The 24,152-nt window shown below is 42.1% G+C and overlaps 1 long non-coding RNA gene across 1 annotated transcript in view; it reads right to left on the bottom strand.

Annotated features, from left to right (window-relative positions):
- Positions 1-2,952: 2,952 nt before the first annotated feature.
- Positions 2,953-24,152, bottom strand: part of LOC101750506 — a 34,177-nt gene continuing 12,977 nt past the window's right edge. Inside the window, exons 2-4 of the long non-coding RNA XR_003072425.3 lie at positions 12,724-12,796; positions 7,421-7,488; positions 2,953-3,262 (exon numbers count right to left, since the gene is read on the bottom strand). This is a non-coding gene — a long non-coding RNA (uncharacterized LOC101750506). The remainder of the gene's footprint in view (positions 3,263-7,420; positions 7,489-12,723; positions 12,797-24,152) is intronic.

Raw genomic sequence — 24,152 nt, forward strand, 5'->3', positions numbered from 1 at the left:
GTTGGGGAGTTGGAGTTAAGCCTTTCTAGCTCTAAGATGGACTTTCTTTCTGACCATTTCTCAGTCATGCTGGAAATCACTGATCCACGTGCTGATTTGTTGGATGAGGTAACTGTAGGGTAAATAATAAGATAGGCATAGGGTAAATAATGAGAAATACATGATTATGTAGGGTTTTTTGTTTGCTTGCTTGTTTGTTGTTGTTGCTTGTGGTTTGGTTTGTTTTATGTGAGACACGTACCTTACCCAGTTTCTGTAACAGAGACAGAATACTTCCAGAAATAATTCCTTCCTTCCGATTTTCATCTTTTTTTTTCTTCAGAATTTAGTGTTGGGACTCAGAATTAGGGGCGATAGGGATTCAGTTCCTACATCAACAGGGCTTTTTGAAATCTCAGCTTTACATTCAATGGGGTGCAACCTCTGGCATACATAAGTGTTCTTCAGGAAACATTTCTGTAAACAAGAGGCACATTATCCCTGACAAAGGTAGTATAGCTTTATCTACAGGCAGGAGTGAGAGCCAGAAAAAAAACAAAACAAAACAAAACAAACAACAACAAAAAAAAACAACCCAGAAAACTTTTATTATTCCTGCTATCCTGAAAAATCAGAAAAGAACTATAAATTTTAATGAATATAAGAGAAATAACCTGAGAGGTATGTCTGGTCTCTTAATTAAGGAGCGGTGGTGAAGTAGTCAGGGGAGATCAAAAATTCACTTGAAGTAATGCTTGCAGAATATGTTAGTATAAAATGTTTTGCCCTCTCCTTAGTAACAAATGGCATGTCAGTAAAACATATGAGTCTGATCAGAAATCCTTTTGAATTGCCCAGACTGTTACAGATAAAATAGATAAGGCTTGCTTTGTTTCTTAAATTAGCAGTGAAGGTGGGGGAAGTGAACAAATCTCTATCTATCTTCCCTATTCATTTCCTGTAAAATGCTTAGAGGAGAAGGCAGCGTCATGTGGAAGAGATAAGCAATCGCTTTCAGAATAACACAAATGTCTTATTGTATCATCCATATAAAACGTCAGTGTCAGGTTTTTGAAAGTGAAATATTCCTGGTAATGCCACATAGCCCCGGTACAGCATTCTGGATACAAGACCCAGAAGACTTAAAGTTCCATGAAAGAATAAAGGGTAAGCAAAGTCTAATGGATGAATTGGAATTTCAAGACTAAATGTCTTTGATTTTTAGTTCTGATGATCAGAACTGGACCAGTACTACTCTGGAAACTCCAGATGAGTACGAAGGCTGCTCTTACGAATCACAGGGCTATGATTCAGCCATACATACAGACTGAGGTCCTGACTCTAACACACATCCCTCATGTGACCTTGGCAAATGACTGAAACTCTGTGCCATGGTCACTTAGTCTCTGTGTTTGCAAAATGAGAACAACAGTACTGCCTTTGTCTTGTCTGCTCATATTGAAAATTCTTTGGAGCAGGAATCATCTCTGGATGTTTAGCAAGGTTCTTGGCATGCGTCTCTAGGTGCTATTTTAATAACAGTGCATAATTGCTGCTAGTTTTATCCCTAACCTTTTTGGAACAGAGCTGGATTTAGGAAATCCATTTTTTAACCCCATCCTCACTTTGGGAGATTCAAAGGCCAAAGGGGACCTCACTTAAAGTCACTCTTGCACTGCAATACAAAACAAATAGCTTGCCTTTAACCCTGCATGACCTGGCATTTGGCTCCCTTACTGGCAGAAATCCTACCAAATGATCCTGCTCAATTTGAATCTGCCAGCTTTGCAGCCAGTACACTGACTGGCTTAACTTCCAGCGAAGAACAGGATCTGCAGTGAGTTTGTAGCTACCATGAATTTTATTAACCTCCTCCATGGAGAAAACCAAAACATCTCCAAAGAAATTAAGGCCACTGATTACAATTAGCATTTCTGCTAACCTAACTAGCTAGCAGTATGATAGCACTTTAGCTGACTCTAGCTGACAGTGAGGAAAACAGTGCAATTTCATGCAGCTTGCTAACAAATCCTGCCTCTCTGCTGTCTCTGTAGAGCAAATGTGCAGGAGCACTTAGCAGTGGCTGTCGGAATTAGTTTGCTGACAGCTGACTATTAAAGGGTTGCAATAACAAAGCTTGGTGTCGTGAAGAGGAAGAGAGGGAATACTGCCAGAGGTGGGGTGTGTGTTTTGTACATCTTATCAATGCAGACAAAAATGTCAGCACTGTGATCCTCTTTCCTTACTGTGCCATGCTGAAGAATCATTTAGGTTTGATCCTGGAGGCATATTAAATTGCTGTGGGATGGTAGCACTTGTCAGGATTGTGCCCAAATCATTGCCCAGTCCTTTTTGTCCAAGTGGGAGACCCCAAAACTTCCATTTTTCACAATAATATCTGTGTCATGTCCAAGAATCTCTAAGTGCACAGGGAAATCAAGGTTTTTAAAAAGTATCCTAATCCAGAGTTTGCCAGGATTTTACAGAGTACCAACTGGTTTAACAGTTGTTCATTTTTCTTACCAGCATTTTCCTTCTTAACTGCCCTCCCTCTGCTGTTTCATCTGATGTGAAGAGGCTTTTGAGGGAATAAGCAAAAGGGGAGTGGAAGTAAGCAGACTTTGAGGGAATTTTCTCTTTTACATTGACTAAGAGGAGGCTTAATAGCCACGTGCTATTCCAGTCTAAAGAAGACTGTTTCTGAACGTAATCCAATTTGCACAGTGCTGTTATACATGCCATGACGTTAAACATCAAAAACACTTAATATCATATGATGCTTATTTTAACTATCTTCCCGAAGCTCTTTTCCTAAGATTGAAGTAGCTGAGTGAAATATTAAATGAGATATTCCATGCATATAAAGCAAGGGGCTAAATGCATGGCTGAGTGGAAATGACAAAAGCGATAGCAGTCATACTGCTTTATTTTGCAGCTGAAGCTACTTAACATCAGGGATGTGGTGAGCAGGAAGGTACTGGATAAGTACGATGCTTCCTGGGGATAAATGCCAAGCCCCTGCTCAGTCCTTCCTGAAATAAAACCCTGTGAGGTTACAGAGGAGGAAATGTCCATTCCTCCTTGGCAACTTCTTGGATGCCTCATTTGAGCACCATTTAATTTTGACACTAGAGCAGACTGGAGGCTCACCCAACAAGCTTTCTGGCTCAGTGCAGCAGTCACTGGAGAAATAGGCTGTCCACACAAGGATCTGATGCTCTTGTTTTCACTTCCAGCTGCTGTGAAACATCTTTCACAGCTGCCAGAGGCCCTGTATGTTTCCCTGTGAAAAAAAAAAACCTGATGGTCAGGGCAGTGTTAGCTCTGTCTGATTTCATCAGACCCACCTGGAAAATACATTGTGCCACCATAAGCCCCATCCTTTACCTGACCTCTCCTTCCGTGCCTCACCCTGACCTCATCTCCATGAGGCTGAGTAGAGGGGAGAAAGATGGTGAAGGCACACCTCTCAGATCACCAGTGAAGGAAGGTAACAATCAGCCAGTAACAATCCAGTCTACAAAAGAGCCCATGAACTAACTCATCTGCCCAGAATGACCCTGTTTGAAAGCAGTGTATCTCATCTAGGTTAATCACTGGCTTAGAAAGAATGCAGTGTAAATACCAGTGAATGTATGGATCAGAGGGGCACAGGAGAATCCCCATGTGCCATCTTCTAAATGTAGCTAACCTCCAGCACCTGCATTTTTTTTCTCTTTGTTATGCCAGGTCTTTGTTTCAACAGCAATTGCCAAGGTCTTGGAAAATATATTAAATACTTCTTATAATGAGGAAGAGATCCAGGAGATTATTTATGAACCTTGGAATCTCCCATGCTGGGACTAAACTGCGCCAGCAACAAGGCAGGCCCTACTAAGCATGGCACAGGCTAGGTGATCTGCAAAGCAGAAGAAGGAAGGTTTGTTGAGGCATTCCTGCTCTGTGCTCTGAGATAGGTCGTGTATGGGTTTATCTACAGGTTTATCCAAGCAGCATGGCATACTGACCCCTCACCCAGTGGGATGGCACTCTCCAGCCTGCTGGGTGGCACCCTTCATGGGTATTTGGGGTTCCTTACTCTCCTTCGTGTGCCCTATGAAACCTCCTGCAAACCACACCAGCCATCTTTGTTTTGTGAAGGCAGTATGTGTGTGTGTGCAAGAAGCTAGTGTTTCATGACAAGTTCCTCAGAGCAAGAAAGCTCAGAACTGGCAGGCCCTCAGAGCTGGCCGTCATGGCAAATGCTGTTAACTTGGATGAGTTTTCTTATGGCCATAAAATTGCAAGAAAAAATTCCCAGCCATGCTCTCTCCTAAAGGCGGTTGTTTTTTTTAGTTTCCTCTGAGCACTCTTGTCTTCAGCCATCTGGGCCAGTTCTTTCAGGCACAGTTTCAGGGAAAGAGTTGACTAGAAAGCTGAACGCCTTCATCTTGATAACCAAAAGCAGTGGGACTGGTCATCCTTCCTGTTTGAGGTTTGTACTGGGTTGTGCTTAGGTGCAGAGTGTGTCCAGGGAGATGAAATATTATGTTTTCTGCAGGATTCTGCATCTTCTGCACAGTAGTGACTATAGCTTGTTTTATGATTGAGGATAACCTGCCTCACAAGAATACTTAAATCTCTCATTTCCCACGGCTTGGTTCTATTGCATCTTCCAGACACAGCACAGCACCATGAAATTCAGATGCTGCATTTCACTTTGACCACTTCAATGCTACTGTTTGATTACGTGCAATGGCTTTAACTTACCCTTGCTGCTCTTGCCCTCTCTCTTGATGTAGTCATGCTTGCATCTGTTCAGAAGTGACTATGTTCTGCAAATGTTATGCCTTTGGTAGCAGTTGTGTGTCAGGAGAGACAATAAGCCATCCAAAGGGCAGAACAGAGCCTCTTTGAGCTACTGCCTGCTACAGCTTTCTCATCCCACATTTCTGTCTCTTTTCTCAAGCCTGCCCTGACAGATGCCCCTTGTCCTCCCTCAAGGAGTAGGATTAAGGCAGTCACTTTGCACTATGAGACCAGTTATGCTGAATAGTTTCTTCCTGGCTGCCTTCACTTTTGTCTTTGCAGGGATAACTGGGAACATGCTAAGAAAAAAAATGTTTTTTTTTCTTAAATTTTCCTGATAAAGATGATCCAAATTTCTATCTGGGTAATAAAAAGTTAATAGTGCACAGAAAAGGATTCAGACAGCTCGGAAATCTAAACATAATTACTTATGAACGTGGAGCGTTTATTGCTGTCAAAATTAATCACTTTTCAACTTCCAGCTGTTAAAATCCTTCTGGCAGATCTCCAAGCAATTCTCCTTTAGTTACTTTTCCCTCAATTAAATATTAGTGCAGTTCTCAGGCTCTCGTTACATAAGCAGTGATTTAAAGTCATGCTTCTCAGCTCTTTTTAACTATGAACGGACAGAAATCCATTCTACTGCACAATTTTTTCTCAAGTTTTACTTGAAGCTCATACCAGCAGAGGAGTAACATCAATTTTGCGCATGGCTAGACCTTCATTTGCAAAGTTTAGATGCAGAATTGCCATGATTGGCCTGAAATGAGTCTTGGGGCTGGATCCTGCCAGGTGCTGAGCACTTGTTGAGGTAAATGGAAGCTGAATGCACTTGACATTTTACTGAACATTGAGTACTTCAGCAGGATTCTCAGAGAGCTGCAGTGGGGGCAGGAGAGTGTCTCAAATAATACTAAGAATAAATGTCTAAACTGTAGGTGACGGCAGTTTCATCACAAGAGGTGCTTACAAAGAATGGTTTGAATCTCGATAGAAGACTACATTATAGAAATGATTTTATCTAAGATGGGTAAAGCGTAAGCTGTGTGGTTTATTTTTATGTATACTTATTTCACTTTGGGCCTCCAGGGTGGTAGGGATACAGACAATTTCTTTGGGAAGACTGGATGAGAGGGCAGATCTGCCAGAGCCCTGATGGTGTGTACTTAAACACAGTCTAAGCTACCAGAGTTTTGCTGGCATGAGAGGTTGTTTCTTGATCTGTTGCTCTGCAACTTGAGCCAGGAACTGTGGCACAAGTATTTTTTCACATCTGAGCCATGGCTGCTTACACAAAGCTGTCATTATTCCATCAGCTTTAGGGACAGGATTGAAATACAGAGCAAAAGAATAACACAAGTCTGGCCAACGTTATTTACTTATTTACTTTACTCCAGTCACCTCAGATCATCTTTCTTTCAAGCACAGCTTTGGTGAGCATACTTAACGATGCAAAGGAAGAGAAGTGACCATTGTAACATCTACTTCTTGTTGTGCAAACACGTGGCAGTGCTCCAGTGATTGGCCATAGTTTTGGCTGGCGCAAATGGGATGTGCTTCAGGTTTTAAAAATGTGTGTACAAATTGCACCTATTTTCCAGAAGCAGTGAAGCTAGATAACCCTTTATTTTAGCAATGAAAATCACCTGTGTTTTCATAGGGTTTTTTTGTGCAGCATCTTGACTCCTGGACGCCAAATTATCACACAGGATGGTAAAATATAGCTTCATTAAGCATCTAGAAGGTTGGACTTCATGTCTGGTTCTGAGAGATGTAAAATAGAAGTGTTTAGATCCAGATGCATTGAACTATAAGTGAGATATATGTGTGCAGCCAGCCATATGCTATATAAAGCCTCTAAATTTCTTGGGAGCATTATTTCTTAATGCCAACAAGTGAGGTTTTTTTCATCTGTTGTTCCTTCATCAGTCCCCTTGTTAACACATTTCTGCATCTGTTTGTGTACCTCCTGTGCCAGTAATTGCACTGTGCGTGATGTCAGGACTGTTGGGAGGGGGGGAGGGGGGTGGAATTATGGGTATAACATGGGTGGAAGCCATGGCCTGCACGGTGTTTAATGTGCATTTTTGATTTCTAGATGCAACCTTTGCTTTCTAATCCACTGCCTTCACTTTGCTTATGCTCCCCTCTTTCCTTTTCTTCCCTTTTCCTGACCCCCTTCTTCCCAAGAGAGCTGTTGCAAATGAGTGAGCAAATGTAATGAGAGTGAAAACACACTGCAGTCATGGGACAGCTACACCCTGTGGAAAGCAAATCACTATTTTCATGAAGCTTAGAGACTCAGTATTTGTGAGAACTCAGCTGTTGTGTCAAACTTTGTTAAAGCTGGTCACAGGGTTTGCAGTGCATTCACCTAGCAGAGATGACATAGAGATTACACAGAGAGTATAATGGCACAAATCTGGTATTCTTAGAAAGACAGACAAATATTTCTCCATTCCCAAATTCAATAAAGGTCAACAACAAGCTTTATTGTAGGTGGTGGAAAGAAACGGCCTGAATATAATCAAAGGTTTTAAAACATGTGTGTAGCGATTTTATCTAGTTTAATCATCTTGGAATCTCAACTTGTGCTTTTTCTTGCAGAAACATCCTTTGGTACAGAAACTTGTGGTCCCACAAACCAACTTACCTCCCAGGGCAGGAAACCTCTCTGCAGGCAGCTTGGGACTTTCAGTACTCATTTCCAATTGTGAGTATCTGCAAATGCAAATGTGGAACAGTGTCATCCCATGCAAATATTGGTATATTTGAGGACTTGGAAAAGTAGAAACAGTTTGCTTGGAACTGATATACTTTCTGACATTCTACTTTTTTTTTGTTTTTTAACCGACTATTGATTTAATTGAAGATAATAAGGAACTGATTTTAAACTGAATCAAAATAGACTATCCTGGACTGAGATGAAAATATTACTCAGGGCTGGTCATTAAAAGAGAAGAAAGCTTTCTATCAGTTGAAGTGTTTCTCAGTTGAAAAAAAAAATCACAGAAAGTATACTCAATTGTGGAAAATGCATGTTTTTGCTCCACCTATTTATGCTGATTTAGTTGAATAATTGAAGGTATAGCATAGGCAGTTCCTTTAAAAGATGAGGTTTTAAAATTATGCTTTTCTTGTTGCGGAATAAAAGTAACTTTCCTGAAGGCTAGACATGGACTACAGCTTATTCAATGAAGCAAAAGAAGGCTTTGCAAAAGCTGAAAGTTGCTGATCTAGCATGCAAAATTGCAATTTGTTATCACTTGTAACCCAGGCAGCCATAGGGCTATAAAGATGATGAGAAAGACCTTAGCAGTATGCGAGAGGTAGGCAGTGTGTAACTAAATGCGGAAGGAAGGAGCTCTAAAAAGAACCATGACATGGTGCATGGGGGGGGGAGCACTGGCTGTGAGTTCCTTGGCTTCTGTTACTCACAGCTTCCAATGGGGAAAGATGAGAGGTGGACTTCCACCCACCTTCCTATGTGCATTGTGCTTGCTGAGTGCAGGATGAACTTGCTGCTCTCGGGTAGGGTGACATCAGAGTGGGTCTGCATCCCCCATGAGATGTGAGAGCAGAGGCCTGGGGAGCTGAGGAATGACTGCAGTGCTGCCAGCTGCCTCCTCAGGCATTCCTGCACCACGCTGGGCTTCCAGGACACTGGAAGCTGGTGGGTGACAGCAAACACAGTCACATAAGAGCCTCTGTGTGGGCAAGCAGTAGGGAAGGGAGATCCCAAGAAGGTTTTTGAAAAATTCCAGATATTTCATAAAAGCCCAGAGACATTCCTGAGTCTTGTGATCAGCACATTGCTCTCACTCCCCCCCAAGGAAGGGAATAGCATGCTCTCAGCATGAGCTCAGGAACTGCATTGCTGGACTGCCCTGTGCCCATCAGCAGGGTCATGGGGCTGAGCTCTGCAGTCACTCCTCAAGCTGCTTCACTGGGCCATGAAACAAAGTGCTTGTAGGGACCTATCACTGAAAGTGTCCCCTGGCAGGGCTCTGTATGCTGACAGGGCCTGCACAGTGCATTCTGGGGGCCTTCGGGGGGAAGGCACTGAGATGACAGGAACCAAAGAGAGGCAGAGAACTGGGAGAGAGCATGAAAACGACGGAGTAAGAAGTGAGCTATTGGGGGCATACAGTGCGAGAGGGAAATACATAAAATGAGAAAAGTATTAGTTAAACAAGGAATCGAGACCTTCCCCCCCCCACCCCACCCCCCAAGCATTAAACTGCTTTAAAAAATGGCATGTTTCAGCTCACAAGACTGTTAATAAATGGCCATAGTTATAGCACTATCCAAGTGCCTCTGCTTTAGCAACTTGCACTTACGTCTGGGCCATAAAAATTCAGTGTTGCTTGGCAGGGAAGTGTCCCAGTGAACACTGGCTCAGTGTGCAGGCAGAGCTGACAGTTTTCAGAAAGACAAAGATCACTGTAGTGCTAAACCAGGTGGAGGTACACAATTGTTGCCTCCAGAATGAATCTCATATGTAAGAATATAGGCATAGTTGTACTTTACTCCTGATTTACACTGTGGGAAGGGAGACCACCCCACACTAGTTTTTGATAATCACACACACAAAACAACAGCAACCAAACAAACAAACAAAAAAAAACCCACAACAGTAGATTTGCTTAGAAATTTCAAACTCAAGTGGTATTATCCTGTTCTCACACTCACAGATCACTCTGGGAAACATGACAGAATTTGGTGGAGTCATTCCTGGTTTAGGCAGTGGAGACAAACAAGCCACATCCTCATGCAGCTAGGCAGAGTCTGTGCTACTGGTGCTGGTGTCTTGCCCCAAGACAGGCCTGGCTCTGGACCTGACTGTTTATGTCACTTGAAAATTCCTTAAATTGCTTTCCTACCATCCCTAGCAAACAGTGGTCCCTGGGCAGTGTTCCTCAAGTAAGTATTCCTGGCTTCTGGGTTTCCTCAACAAAGAAAAACTCTGTTATTCTTTTTGATGCGTTCCTCCTCACATCAAAAGCACCAGAATGATGGCAAAAACCCTATTGACTCATCAGATAAAGGAACAGCACACAGTTTTGGTCGTGTGTTCTTTCATTTGCTCTCTGGATTTCCCCCTCTTCCTTTTCTCCCCTAAAGTTAATGCAAACAGTCTCTGAGAACCTGATGTAGCCTGTGAAAATGTACCTGTGCAATCTAAAGGCTGCAGGGACCTGCTGGGACGATACATGTGTTTGGCCAAGTTCTCACTTGCCATCAGCTCTTTGCCCCAGCAAGTGTGAGCATTGCTGGTGGTGTTGCAATGCAAATGGGTATTGCAGTGCACTGTGCCTGCCCCACGCACGCCTTCTGTGTCCCTACAGCCAGCTGACTGGTCACAGCCCCGCGATGTCCCTGCAGCTACTTCTGGTATATGTGCTAAAGCAATGAGCATGCACCTCTCCAGCCTTAATGACCCTCTTGTTCTGAATTACTGCAGTGTCCATGCGTTTATGGAAATAGACGCCTAATTAAGTTGAAACCTGCTTAGGCTACAGATGCGTGTACAAGTTTGGCCAGTCTGGCTGCAAACACATGATGTGGCTTTTGAAAGTCATTTGGTCCCAGCAGTGGCAATTTAGCCCTGCAGTCAATAAGAACTCCATTTCCCACGCTTTCAGGTGCCTCCCTTTTGACGCGTAGCTGGCTGCTGCTTTGCACATTCACGTGCACTCCCTGCCCATTTGTAAACACAAGCTGAAGCACATTTTTCTCCAGGTTTACCATTTGGGAGGCTTCTGCCCACAACCCTAGAGTGCAGCCCTGTTACATCTGCAGGGGCTGTGTCATTCTCAAAGCAGACCTACTGATTCCAGTGGTGGAATCTTGCTGAATTAAGTGGCCTTTAAAGAGATCTTGTTTCAGACGACTAATTGTATTTACTCTTTTATATCTTCTGACAGCAGTTTTAGCTCTCTTTTACTTCAGCTTTACCAAAGGCGGGCTGCTTTATGCACAGACAATAGGTGATGTATATTGTCCCCTTCTGAGGTTACCACACCTGTGGACTGCCCGTGTTATGAGTCCTGCTGCCACCAGGCACCTAGGCAGCGAGCTCTGGGCAGATATCACAGCACACGCTGGTGTTACAATATGCCTCCCCTGCTCAAGAAAGTAATCTGGCCTACTCCAGAGTTGCTAACTTGATGTTAAGAGAAAAGCTGGATATAGGGTTATGTGGAGTGTAGTGGATATAGGTGGCCATGAGAGACTCAGGGCCAAAGGTGGCAGGCCCCTGAATTCCATGGTAAAGCCAAACTTTCCAAATAGACACAGGCTTTTTGCTAACTGCATACTGGGCTGTGAACAGGATGAAAAGATTTCAGTGTAATTGCTTTAGGCTTTTTTTCCAGAGCCCTGGCTTGGGATGGAGACAGGAAAAAATCCCGTCAGGCAAAAATCCAGGATGAAATAACATCCAAACAGACTTTTGACAAGACATCAGGAGAGTCCCAATAGCCCTGGCCTGCTCCAGCCAAAAAGGAATATAGGGTCACCTCTAACTAATGTAACTGTGTTGCATTACTGGAATTATTTATGGCTGGTGTCACCAAAGGGTTTAGACACTCTCACTGAGGGTAGAGGCTTGTGGTGTGCAAAAGCATTTTTGCAGACACCTCCACTCTGAACAACCAAGGGAGACCAGAAGTGTGAACAAGGAACTATTATTATTCCCTTTAATACACAGGAAACTCATGGACAGTTGCCTGGAGTTACCTCAGGAGTGTGTATCTTCACTGCTCCTATCTAGGTCAACACTTGTGGCTGAATTTGTAGATTTTATATTGGAAAGCCCATGCCTCTATCCTGACTATCACACTGGAAGTGACAAATGATGCAAATAAGAATAAAATAAGCTGAAAACTGGTGAACAGAAGGATGAAACTGTATTGACCTGTGTGCCCTATAGGTGCTCACATATGGAACTGTTGTACTACCCATAGCCCATAAACTTATACAAGCTTTGTTTCAGATGATTAAAGGTTAATTGAATATGGCACTACCTGTTAAATAGTGCTTCCAGGGAGAATCTAGGCAACCATAAACCAGTGAATTTGACTTCCATTTTGAAAAAAGTAGCTGGTATAATGGAGAATACTATTAGGAAAACAGGGAAGATAAGAAAAGAGCCACAATCACCTTTGCAAAGAAAAGAGTGCTATGTAATCCATTAGGGATCTCTGAAGGAGTCATCAAGACTGTAATATTGAAATATGGATTTTAAAATAAATATGTTTGAGTTAGTAAACTGCCATGGCAGGGAGGGGAATGGAGGGGAGGGGAGGGGAGGGGAGGGGAGGGGAGGGGAGGGGAGGGGAGGGGAGGGGAGGGGAGGGGAGGGGAGAGGAGAGGAGAGGAGAGGAGAGGAGAGGAGAGGAGAGGAGAGGAGAGGAGAGGAGAGGAGAGGAGAGGAGAGGAGAGGAGAGGAGAGGAGAGGAGAGGAGAGGAGAGGAGAGGAGAGGAGAGGAGAGGAGAGGAGAGGAGAGGAGAGGAGAGGAGAGGAGAGGAGAGGAGAGGAGAGGAGAGGAGAGGAGAGGAGAGGAGAGGAGAGGAGAGGAGAGGAGAGGAGAGGAGAGGAGAGGAGAGGAGAGGAGAGGAGAGGAGAGGAGAGGAGAGGAGAGGAGAGGAGAGGAGAGGAGAGGAGAGGAGAGGAGAGGAGAGGAGAGGAGAGGAGAGGAGAGGAGAGGAGAGGAGAGAAGAGAAGAGAAGAGAAGAGAAGAGAAGAGAAGAGAAGAGAAGAGAAGAGAAGAGAAGAGAAGAGAAGAGAAGAGAAGAGAAGAGAAGAGAAGAGAAGAGAAGAGAAGAGAAGAGAAGAGAAGAGAAGAGAAGAGAAGAGAAGAGAAGAGAAGAGAAGAGAAGAGAGGAGAAAAAGGGCCCTTTCAGGAACAAACAGTTGATTAAAATACAGGAGGGATAAAAGGGCATTTTTACCAATGGAAATGAAAGTCATAAAGGAATTCTTCAGGGTTTCATGACGAGATCTGTGCTTTTTAACCCAGGTGATCTAAAAGAGTGAACAGTGAAGTGACAAAATTAGCAGACATGTAAAAGCATTCAGGAAAGCTGAACCTCAACATTATTATAAAGAACTGTGTGAAGGCCTGAAGTCCCTGAGTGACAGGACAGTAAAATGACAGATGAAATCCCATGCTGGAAATGTAAAGTACTCTTGGGCAAGAGGTTTAAATCAAACAAAAGAAGTACTATGTCACACCATGCATAATTACATTATGGAATTGTTTGCTACAGAGATTATGGAGGCCAAGAGCATAAATAAGTTAAAATAATGACCGGACGATTTAAAGGAAGAATGGTGATGGAAGAGTATGTTGGCACATGCTGTCAATATACTTGGTTTACATATGGCATAACATGGATAGCATCACTGTGTATTTGTCTTGCTTGTTCCGTGAGATGGTGCCTATTGCCAGGGACAGCACATGGTGTGAGATAATCTCATTGTCTGATGCCATTATCGTGTCACTTAGGAGCCAGCACTTAGAAACATACGGAGAACTGAATAGAAGTTACCATGCAAAGAATTAGGAAGATATTCCAGATCAAAGCACCAGATTTGTGATTTAACAAAATCACAAATTAATCAGGGAATCAGCTGCAGCTTGGAGACGAGATAAGATTACCATCCTTGCCTCAAATGAAGCCTGGAATATCCCTTGTAATTCACTAACCTCAAAGTGATGCTGTTTGGAATGATGTTATATTAGCCTGTCTGCACATCCACTGAAGAGGAATAATACTAAAAATGAAGTAAAATGATTGGGAGTCCAGTTTTCCAAGGAGTACAGCTGACACCTGGATATGAAGGGGAGTCCATATGGTGTAAGAAGAGCAAGTTATTAATTGTTTGACTGATCAAGATGCATGCTGTGGAACGTAATCTTTGCAGCTTTCTCATGGTTTATTTGTTTGTTTTCTTCAGTGTGAAGAAAAAGGATGTGTTTAAAATACTTACTTGATATCCATTATATGTTATTCATGACACTTGCCTTCATGTCACTGTTAATTTAGAGAATTACACACTGAAGTTTGTCCCAAGGTGAAGATCACCTATCTACATCCTGTGGCTGGATTTTCCTCCACAGTATAGTATGACAGTCTGTATAATTGTGCTTCCAGACAAATATTCCAGTCCTTAGCTGTGACCCAGTACTAAATGTTGAGCTAGAGAGTTAGTGAACATCAGACAGTAAAGCAGAAGGGCAAATTTTCCTGCTGTATAGCCCAGGAGACTGAATCAGGAGAGAATGGAGAAACAGCATGGCTCCAAGAGCATGATGACCTCAGCTGTAAAATCTCTTTAGTAAGTGGAAGGCCTCATTTTCCAGTGTGACTAATCAGTTTTGTGCCGGTGCAAATCTGTTGGCTTCACGAGAATCTCTATTTATGGATTCAAGTCAAATTTCTCAAGCTGAACATTTTTTTCCTGGCTGCTCTCACGAAGCAGGGGAGGTGTTGATCTCTCTTCCTACTGAACAGATAGCAGTCAGAGTGTTTGTCTGTGATATGGGGACCTGGAATTCAAATCTTGGTATTCCCCGCATTTAAGAGGATGTCCTCACCCCTGGAGCTGTAGTCTCCTTCTTCAATCATCTTCTGTTATAGTCCCAGTCTCCTCTGCACATGTTTTTTTACTCTGTAGAAAATGTTCCTTGAAATTAAGATGCAAGTCTATATCCTACCTCTCAGGAGGCATCCAATTTATCATGAATTTATAGTTATTTTCCTTCCCTTTGGTTTCTGAGTATTTAAGTATTTTACAGCAAAATGGAACACCATTAGGATAAATTGAGAGTGATGTGTGTGTATCATGTCACCTTCCCAATGAATATCACATAAAACATTATTCAGAGGGATTGAGATAAGAACTGAATTCTGTACCTCTGTGTTATTGATTAGAAAGACTTCATAGAATCATCACAGAATCATAGAATGGCCTGGGTTGAAAAGGACCACAATGATCATCGAGTTTCAACCTCCCTGCTATGGGCAGGGTTGCCAACCACCAGACCAGGCTGTCCAGAGCCACACCCAGCCTGGCCTTGAATGCCTCCAGGGACGGGGCATCCACAACATCCTTGGGCAACCTGTTCCAGTGCATCACCACCCTCTGAGTGAAAAACTTCCTCCTAATATCTAACCTAAACCTCCGCTATCTCAGTTTAAAACCATTCCCCCTTGTCCTATCACTATTCACCCTCATAAACAGCCGTTCCCCCTCCTGTTTACATGCTCCCTTCAAATACTGGAAGGCCACAATGATGTCTCCCTCGAGCCTTCTCTTCTCCAAGCTAAACAAGCCCAGTTCCCTCAACCTTTCCTCATAGGAGAGGTGCTCCAGCCTTCTGATCATCTCTGTGGCCCTCCTCTGGACCCATTCCAACAGCTCTGTGTCTGTCTTGTGCTGGGGGCCCCAGGCCTGGATGCAGTACTCCAGATGGGGCCTCACAAGAGCTGAGTAGAGGAGGACAATCACCTCCCTGTCCCCGCTGGCCACCCCTTTTTTAATGCAGCCCGGAACACAGTTGGCCTTCCGGGCTGCAAGCGCAGCTGGTTTGTGTCCAGCTTCTCGTCCACCAGGACCCCTAAGTCCTTCTCTGCTGGGCTGCTCTCAAGATCTTTCCCCAGTGTGTATAATTACCTGGGATTGCCCCAGCCCAAGTGCAGCACCCTGCACCTGGCCTTATTGAACCTCATTAGGTTTTCATGGCCCCACTTCTGCAGCCTGTCTAGGTCCCTCTGGATGACTTCCCTTCCTTCCAATGTATTGACTTGTTCCACCTCAGTGGTTTAGTAGATGGGGCATAAGGCTAGCCCTTCGTTTTCATTGTTTTTTTTTTTTTTTTTTGCTTTGTTTTGTTTTGTTTTGCTAAATGTCTTGAACAGGATCTGTTTTGCTGTTTTACTTTTTATTAATTGAACTATAAGTTAAAACATTTAAATTTTACCTGGACTGATCTCTAACTTCTTTTCATTTGTCTGCCAGTCCAAAATCTCACCCATTTATTTAAACCTGTGTGGAACTGCGATGCAGTCTCCTTATTTGTGCCAGGCTTATGATAATATAAAATAACTACCCAGACCATCATTCAGTAAGTTTCCTTATCAGTGTCACTTCCCATATAATTTCCCACTGCAACCATTTTTTTTAAACAAAGTTTAACATTTCTATTTTCTTGATATATAGCTTTTCATTTAACTTCAACTAATAGGCAGTACTTACATGAGTCCTTTTAGCACAGTAAATGGGAGCTTTGCACAAATCTACTCTCTGTGTTCAATATTATTTAATATCTTTCAGTAAATGTCTTTGCTGCACTAAAATCTACTTGCATACTAATGATTTCACCTGCTACAAGTTAGCTGCATTCTTTCTCTTGTTTTCCAAAGAGGTGAAATTAACAACTTCAATTCTGTGTAGATACAGCACCTACAGACGTGATTCAGTGGGCATGATGACGATGCACTGATAGATGGATTTGATGATTTTAGAGGTCTTTTCCATCCTTAATGATTCTATGAATTCAAGCAAGCATTTGTATGTGTACTCAAAGGTATTTGTGTGATGTAACTCTTTTTACTCCACTGCACATTACCAGTTGCCAGGATAGGTCACAGTCTTGAGATTTTGCTGCATCCACAGCTGTTGCCAGACTCACTGAAGGTACACATACAGCAGAAAAGTTACAGCCATTACTCTAATGGGAAACACTGTTATTTTTCATGGTCTTGTCACCTTGACAATAGCAGCAATATTGCTGCCTCCTCTAGGAAAGCCCACTGAGCAGCTCCAACGCTAGCGAAATGTGCTGCTGGCTGCCTAAGCGGCATCCCATACCTTAATCCAAACTTCTCTAGTGGCTTCCTCTTTGCTTGCCAGAGCAGCTCATTGTATTGCAGAGTCAGGCTCCTGGATCCTGTTAATCAGAGTGGCTTAGCTGAGTGCTGATGAAACTGATTCCTCCACTGTTCTTGTGGATATGACTGCTGCAAATGTTTATGTTCAGTTCACATGTTTTAGAACTGCTAGTTATTATTATTATTTTTTAACTACTTATTTTCAGGTATAGCATCAACATTACTGTATGTATGAAGAACATATGTCTGCACTAGCAGCCACTTGTAAACTTCAGTTGTGCTAATGGGAGATGAGATGCTCAGATCACTAGGGTCCCACTATTAGCAAAAAGAATCCTTTTCTCATATTCCCTGCACCTCTGGATATTTGAACCAAGTTAACATACTCAAACTGTCCATCCCCAAATGTGAATTTTGTGATCCGATGGCAAAGTGTTCTTAGAGGAAAGTCCTGCTATTGTCATTTTGTCTGTTTGGTGGGTCATTAGCCCTCAAAGCTCAGATATGTATCAATTTCCTTCCCACTGTAATACTATGCCAAAACATTACAATGCTGGAGACTACAGAAATTGGATACCTGTAGAAGAATAATTCCCATATAGAGTAATCAAGAAGATTGTCACTGCAGGGTGCTACAGATGTTGTGTCCGTCCAAAATTATGGGAAGAGTTGTGAATCTCCAACAGGAAGTCACAGCACAATGGATGTGACATCAGTTTCACAAGCACAAAGGGATGCTGTTCCTGGCAGTACATTGTGGTGGGGACCTGTCTCATGGAGATGAGACTGGCACTGATGGCCGTAACAAAGCCAGACAGAATAAAATCTAGCTTTGAGAATCAGCCTTTTTATGCAATAAAACAAATGTGCTTACTTGAGTAGTTAAAGAAGGTATTAATTCTACCAGTGACTACAAATCTATGTGGATGTAGGTACCTACGTAGCTCACTAAAGGCTGTTTATCTGGATATCAGTGGAACTCAGTAACACATAAGTTTATTAAGATATATAGACTGCAATTGTTATAGAAAAAAAGTTTTTAGGCTCTAAAGGAAAGAAAAAAAAAAAAAAGAAAATGTCACTGTTCTTTGTGCTTTGATTTATTACTGAGTAATACTGTCCTATAGAGAATGTGATACTTATCTTCCAGCTGTGGTTGACTTAGTGGGCTTAATTTTGAACTGGGAGGTAGAAATGGGTCCCACATTTTATTCATTTCTTCAGGGCATAAATAATCTAAAGAACAGAAAGACAAAGCAGAAGTCCTGACTCCCCTCACCCATCAGCATAGCTGACCTAAATTCCCCAATATATTCCTGATTTGTACCATGGTAAGTATGAGGAGGTTCTGTCTTTAACCATTGAAATGGAAGCAATTTCCCTCAGATTTTCAAGGGCTATGAAAGGGTGAGGAATGAGCTAGGCAACGTGGTTATCCCACTCTTCCTTTGGCATTTCTTGACCTTGGCTCAAAAGGAAAACCTTTCTGATTCATAACATTCCTTGGAGTAAATGAAGTAAGCCAGCTGCAGGCAAAACTGACACCTACCTGAAAATATCTTGTATTAACACAGGGAAAGATCTTATTGTTGGAAATCAGGCTTATTGTGCTATTTGACCTGGCTTGCTTTCATTGCACTCAGACTGAAGAGAAAGTCTCCTTGAGCTTTCCAGGCTGCCCTTTCCAGCCCAAGCCTGTGCTGATGAAGGTTCAGACTGAGCAGGACTGAGCCAGTATCACTGAATGCTACTGTGGTAATTTTTGACAATCATTTCATAGCTGTTTGAAAGAAAAGGTAAAGTTAAAATGTTAACTGTTTCCATCAAAAGCTGCTAAGGAATGTGTCTTGGTTTGGCATTTCAGGACACATCCAAGACTTTGACAGCCTATTTTGAAAATGTCTTAGGTTTTCTTTTTTTTCTTTTTCTCTTTTTTTTCCCCCTATCCTCAGATGTTGCTTGACCACCCCTCCCCCCCCCCCCCCCAATAAAAATAAATAAAAATAAGCCCTCATACCAAAATGGGGGTGTATTCAGAGGACAGATTTGGAGTCAAGAGCTCTCTACCCATGCCCTTGTAGTAACCCTTCTCAAGTGTTGGCATGTTTCTCTGGTTCAGCATGAGAACCTTGTGTAATGGGGCTATCTGATGGGAATCACCATATTCAATGAGCTAGGCTTTGAGTGAGTTAAGTTGCTAGGATTTTGCTAAAAATGTGAAGATCTCTTTGTGAGTAGGATGAATTATGTTAGAGCTTCCTGCCCTGAGGATCCCCACTGGCTGACTCTAGCTGACATCTGCGGAGACCTTCCTCCTCTGTCCAGAACTGCTGACTTGGATGGGTGAGGTGGAAGATGTCAACCACGAATGGCATTTGGCATCCTTATGGTAGCTTTCAGCTAGCGTGCCAGGGCCTGAATGGGCAACAGGCAGGACTCCAAATTGTCCTCAATGGACTGGAGAAAGGATTCAGATCAAGACAAGTGTGGCAGGTAGGGAAAGTGCTATGGGAAAATGAGAATTGCTATCCTTCTTACTTTGCCTTCCTGCCTTTCCTGTAACATTTGCTAAGTTTTAGTACAAGGTTTATGTTCTGAAATAATTAAAAATTGAATGAAACTTTCGAAGGATATGCTTCATGTGTCTTTTATTGCAGGACTTTCTTTTCCCATAAGCATCATGTGAGTTCTGTGTCAAATCAGACATGGAGGTGTGTAGCTGTGTCTTCATTTGAAATCAGTGTAACAGAGACCACATCACTCCCCTTGACAACTCAAAAAAATTATGGCATGGAGCCCATCTAGCCTAGTTTTCAGTCCTCTCATGAAATGCTCACCAGAGTTACATAATCCTCTCCCCAAGGAAAAGCAAGCACTGAAGAACTAAAAATTAGCATAATTAATAACAGGGCTCAGGAAAGAGTATGCACTTAGCAGACAATGTCACTTCTGGATGGAGAAGCAAAACGCTATGGCCTGACACACAGCCACTCCTGAAAATCTCTTGTAGGTATCTCTGTGGTACTCCCCATTCCTATTAGCATGCAGGGGTATTTCTCCTTATGTCTTTTATCTCTTCCCATTCTCAGGCAAACACGTAAACAAATGCTTCTATTAAAAAAAAAAAAAAAAAAAAAAGATAAGGAACGCTCATGCTGTTTAAATTAAGTACACACCTAAGCTTTTGCATGGTCTTGTGGTGCACAGCACCTTGCAAAATCAGTTCTCCAGCAGCTCTGCTATTTCCTCAGAGCATAGGTCCAGTGGACCTTCGCTGGGAAACCAAACATCTCTGCATGTGATACATTCACAGTTTGATTTGCACAAGCGTCTGCTTGAAAATAATAAACTATTTCCTTTCAAACATCACTGCTTGTCTGTTCAATGAAGCAAGAAACTTAGCTGATATCCTCAGCTTTGCCTTACACTAGGGTTTTAATAAGGCTGAAGATGTGTGAGTATCATATTACTTCTCAGTGAGAACCGAACAGCTATTTCCTGAGGGCACTTGACCTACTTCCAACCATAGTAAATAATGTATTCCTCAGATGACAAAACTAAGTCTCGTCCTTTTATGCATCAACAGTTCGGCTATGGCCAGGCCCTATTAGTTACACCAATTACTCCAGATTCTGAGAACTTCTTGGGATGGTTGTGATAATTAGCGACAAAGACATTTTAATTTAGAAACCAGCACTTCCTTGAAGCTGTGAAAACATTTTTGGAATGGTAATACCTGCAACGTGAAACAGATGGATAAATTTGGAGCTTCATTGTTCATTATGGCCAGTGCTTTCACAGTAAATCTGACTGCTGCACTGTAAAGATTATATACCACAATGCCTTCACTGGAATTATTTTTCACCTAAGATTTTCCTGAGGCTCTTGGCCACTTGATCATTTCTAACATACAGGTGCAATACAATTACATGCAAGGAAAGCAAAGACATCTCTTCTTAGTGGAGAACTAACAACTGTCTACAAACCTGCACCTCAGCACTGCTGCATACCACATCTGATCCCTGAAAACTGCAAGAAACTAGAGATATCTGACCTCAGCAGTGCTTCCAGTGATCTTGCTGTACTAGTTCATCTTGCTTTGCGGTATGAGTTTCTCAAATAGGATTCAGCAGATACAGTAACAAAGCCCATGAATAAACAAAAGGACTTAATGACTGTGCACCCCTGTGGTAGGCCCTGAAGATGTATCTCAAAGTATTTGGGATCCTGTATTTCTCAATCATCAGCTGCATTCAGTCTGACTCTGCAGGGTTCTGTGTAGGTGTTTCACCACACAGCTTGTAGTATATCCACACAGGCCTCTTTCCCATGCACAGAATAGACAGAATAGCAGTGTACTTGCTGAGGTGCTCAGTGTTCCAAGCACCTGTCTGGGTGGAAGTGATTGACTGCCTCCTTCATTCTTCTTAGGGACAGAATCTACTTCACGCCAATCGAGGAAATGCATCCATGATGCTCAAAACTAGTACCCTCAGTTCTAGGCAGCCTTCCATGTCCCTCCTGACAAAGGTCACCTTTCTTTACCTGTTAACACAGCAGCACAAGTGGTTCCTCTTCTGCTTTAGTATTAATGTTGCATCTTGTGTTAATTCTACCCACTTGAACAGGGTAACAGGCAGGCTCAGTAGGCAGCCTCTGCCCATCAGTACCATTGTGGGATCTTTATGCCTATTTTTTATGAAGGAATAAATTGCACAAACAAAGCATGTATGTGCCTTCTTTCTCTACTGGTCCACCACATACATGCCTATAAGAAATACTGAAAAAAGACGTAAGAGCAAATGAAGGACTCAAAAAAGTCATGAGGGCAAAGAAAGGACTCAGAGGGCCACTGAGATTTACTTCTGTTTGGGCTGGCCGGAGTAAGGTGGATACTGTTCCCTTTCCTCTCTGGGCACAGAGAATTTTCTAGCTGTGCTTCTGCCATTAGCTTCAGGCAAAGATTTCTGCTTGCATGCAGAATTTTGCATTATCATTCAAATCAATTTTCTCCAGCTTGAGATCCACTTCAGAGTGGAGCATAACATCGTTCTCTGAGGTTTGGGGCATTTGACATTTTGCAAGAGTTCAGCACCCTACAGGATCAGATTTCACTGCAGAAAAAATTCAAAAGTTAAGCAAGCTATAGCTTGAATTTCTAGAAACTGCATGGATAGATAAGGAATTAAACATTTCCAGCATATAGCAGGGGCCCAAGCAAATGATATAAAGCAACCCAGATCTGCCATGTTGCTCTCAACAACTGACTGACCCCATGGTAACCTAAAATGTTCTTTTACCCTTCATTTGTATTGTACCCATTTTTTTCTGTTTGCAAATTAAGTGTATAAAGAATTTGAAAAAAAAAAAAAAAAAACTCCAAAATACACAAGGAATGATTGCTACATGTTCATTTTACCTCTGTAGGTTATTTGACAAGACTGTTCTGTGCACTGATGGTTGCCCATTGTTAGTGCAGGATGTTGGTCACTGAAGCCATGTGGTAAAGCTTTTGCAAATGGACCTTCTGCCTCTGTAATTCTGCTGTGGAGACAGGTCTGCAAACATTTCTAACCCATGTTAACTCATGAGCCTTTCTGGAAATACTCTTGTGAAGTAGGTCTTGCTAACAGTGAAGAAAGCAAATAGAGAAGATTATAAAAGCCATCAAGAAAACTTGTGGTAACATAGGCATTTTGGATGAATGTTGACAAAAATGTCTCTTTCTATTACAGTTTTAACTCTAATTCACACATTAGGCACATTCAACAGAAGAGCAGTTGTACAGACTTGTCAAACAGAAGCATCTTTAAAACTTCCTTTATTTTGTGAAGTAGACGTAAAACTTAGCTGTATCATTTGTTGCTGTTGGCCAAATTCTTTGTGTATCCAAATTAATTTCTTCGGTAAGTTTACAGAAACCTACTGGCAGACACTGTGTATTGAACTGGAAAGTTAGAACTTCTCTACAGATGTTTGAAGAAAGCAAAAATGTATTTCTGATAGATAAATGTGCTTGGAGGTTGGAGAGTGCTTCCGATACTAAAATGTGGCTTATTCACAATAAATAAATAAGTAAGTAAGTAAGTAAGTAAGTAAATAAATAAATAAATAAGGACTGAAATCCCATTCTGTGCAGTGAAATTTGTACAAAGAATTTTGCAAGGGAGGTGGAATAGTAGCAGAGCTTTCCTGTAAGATGTCAGCTTCCAGTGCGAAATGGCCATTGTACAAAGGCTTGAGAATGGCTTTTGTGCTTTTGTCATTGAAAGAATTAATCTAAATAATCATGGAAACTTTCAAATAACATAGGAAAAACAACAACGTTAAACTGTCTATAGTGGAGTAATTATTAAGTCCTCACCTATTCCCAAATAATGTAAAATCCATTGAAACCGTGTATCAAAAGCTCCTAATTTTTTTAATATCTAAGAGTTGTATCACAAATAGTTTGTTTCTGTGGAGTTAATTATGAGTTTAGTGCACTGATGAGTAGAAATCAATGGCTTAATTCTAAAAGCAGTTCAGATAATGTTTCCATTGTTTCTCCAAGGGTTTGTTTGATGAACCACAATTAGATGCAGCTGAAGTGATGTGGTTTGCTCTGCTGCAGTCTTATAGAAATGCTTGACTTTATCAACTGGTAAATGTATCTGCACAAGAGCAGGAGCCATTCTGACCTGAACTCAGTGACTGGGCAGAGAGTAGTAGTTGACCTCTCTATTATAGAAGTATGTGAGGGGCACAATCTACTGACTTATGGGGGAAATTAGAGCCACTGCTACATGCTACGTGCTACTACCCTATGATGCCACTGTCTTCTATGAAGAATAGGCAGAAACGTCTGTAATTTAGGCATCTGACATAAAAGTTCCATGGAATGGCTAAACTTATTATAGCACAGAAGAGCCATATGATCTGGCAGACAGAAGTAGAAGGTCTGTTCAAGCCCAGTGCTGAGCAAGTAAGCTAAGTACTGAGCCACTCAGTTGTGACTCCAAAATGATTGGCGTGGTGGATGCTATAATGCAAGTGTGAAAGGAAAGGCAATGAATGTGGGTTGGTGAAGATGAAGTTCAATTGAAATTAGTTGAAAGTACAGCCAAAGCTGAGTACAGCTGCAGGCAGCCTGCAAGCTGGTCTGCTGAAGCTAGGAATTTCGGCTCAGGAAAATCCCTGTACATAGAGGCAAGCTTTCTCCTTTAGGATTGTTACTTTTCTCTGAGCATGACAAAATGCTTGAAATTGGAAAGTAGAAACACTTCAGGAAAACTTTCTGCTCCAAAAAGACTACAAGGTGTTCCCTGGGTTAAATGGCAAGCTATGCTTTCTGCACTCTGCATATGCACAACGATAGCACCGACTCAATTTGAAGGATGAAACAAACATACTTCTGTGCCAGTCAGAGCACCTTTGTCAGCAAAATGAGCAGCAAGAGCTCAGTGTTTAATTGATATCAAGGGCACTGTTTGTGTGTAGGGAAG

Source organism: Gallus gallus, chromosome Z, assembly GCF_016699485.2.
Source record: "Gallus gallus isolate bGalGal1 chromosome Z, bGalGal1.mat.broiler.GRCg7b, whole genome shotgun sequence".
Taxonomy (NCBI): Eukaryota; Metazoa; Chordata; class Aves; order Galliformes; family Phasianidae; genus Gallus; species Gallus gallus.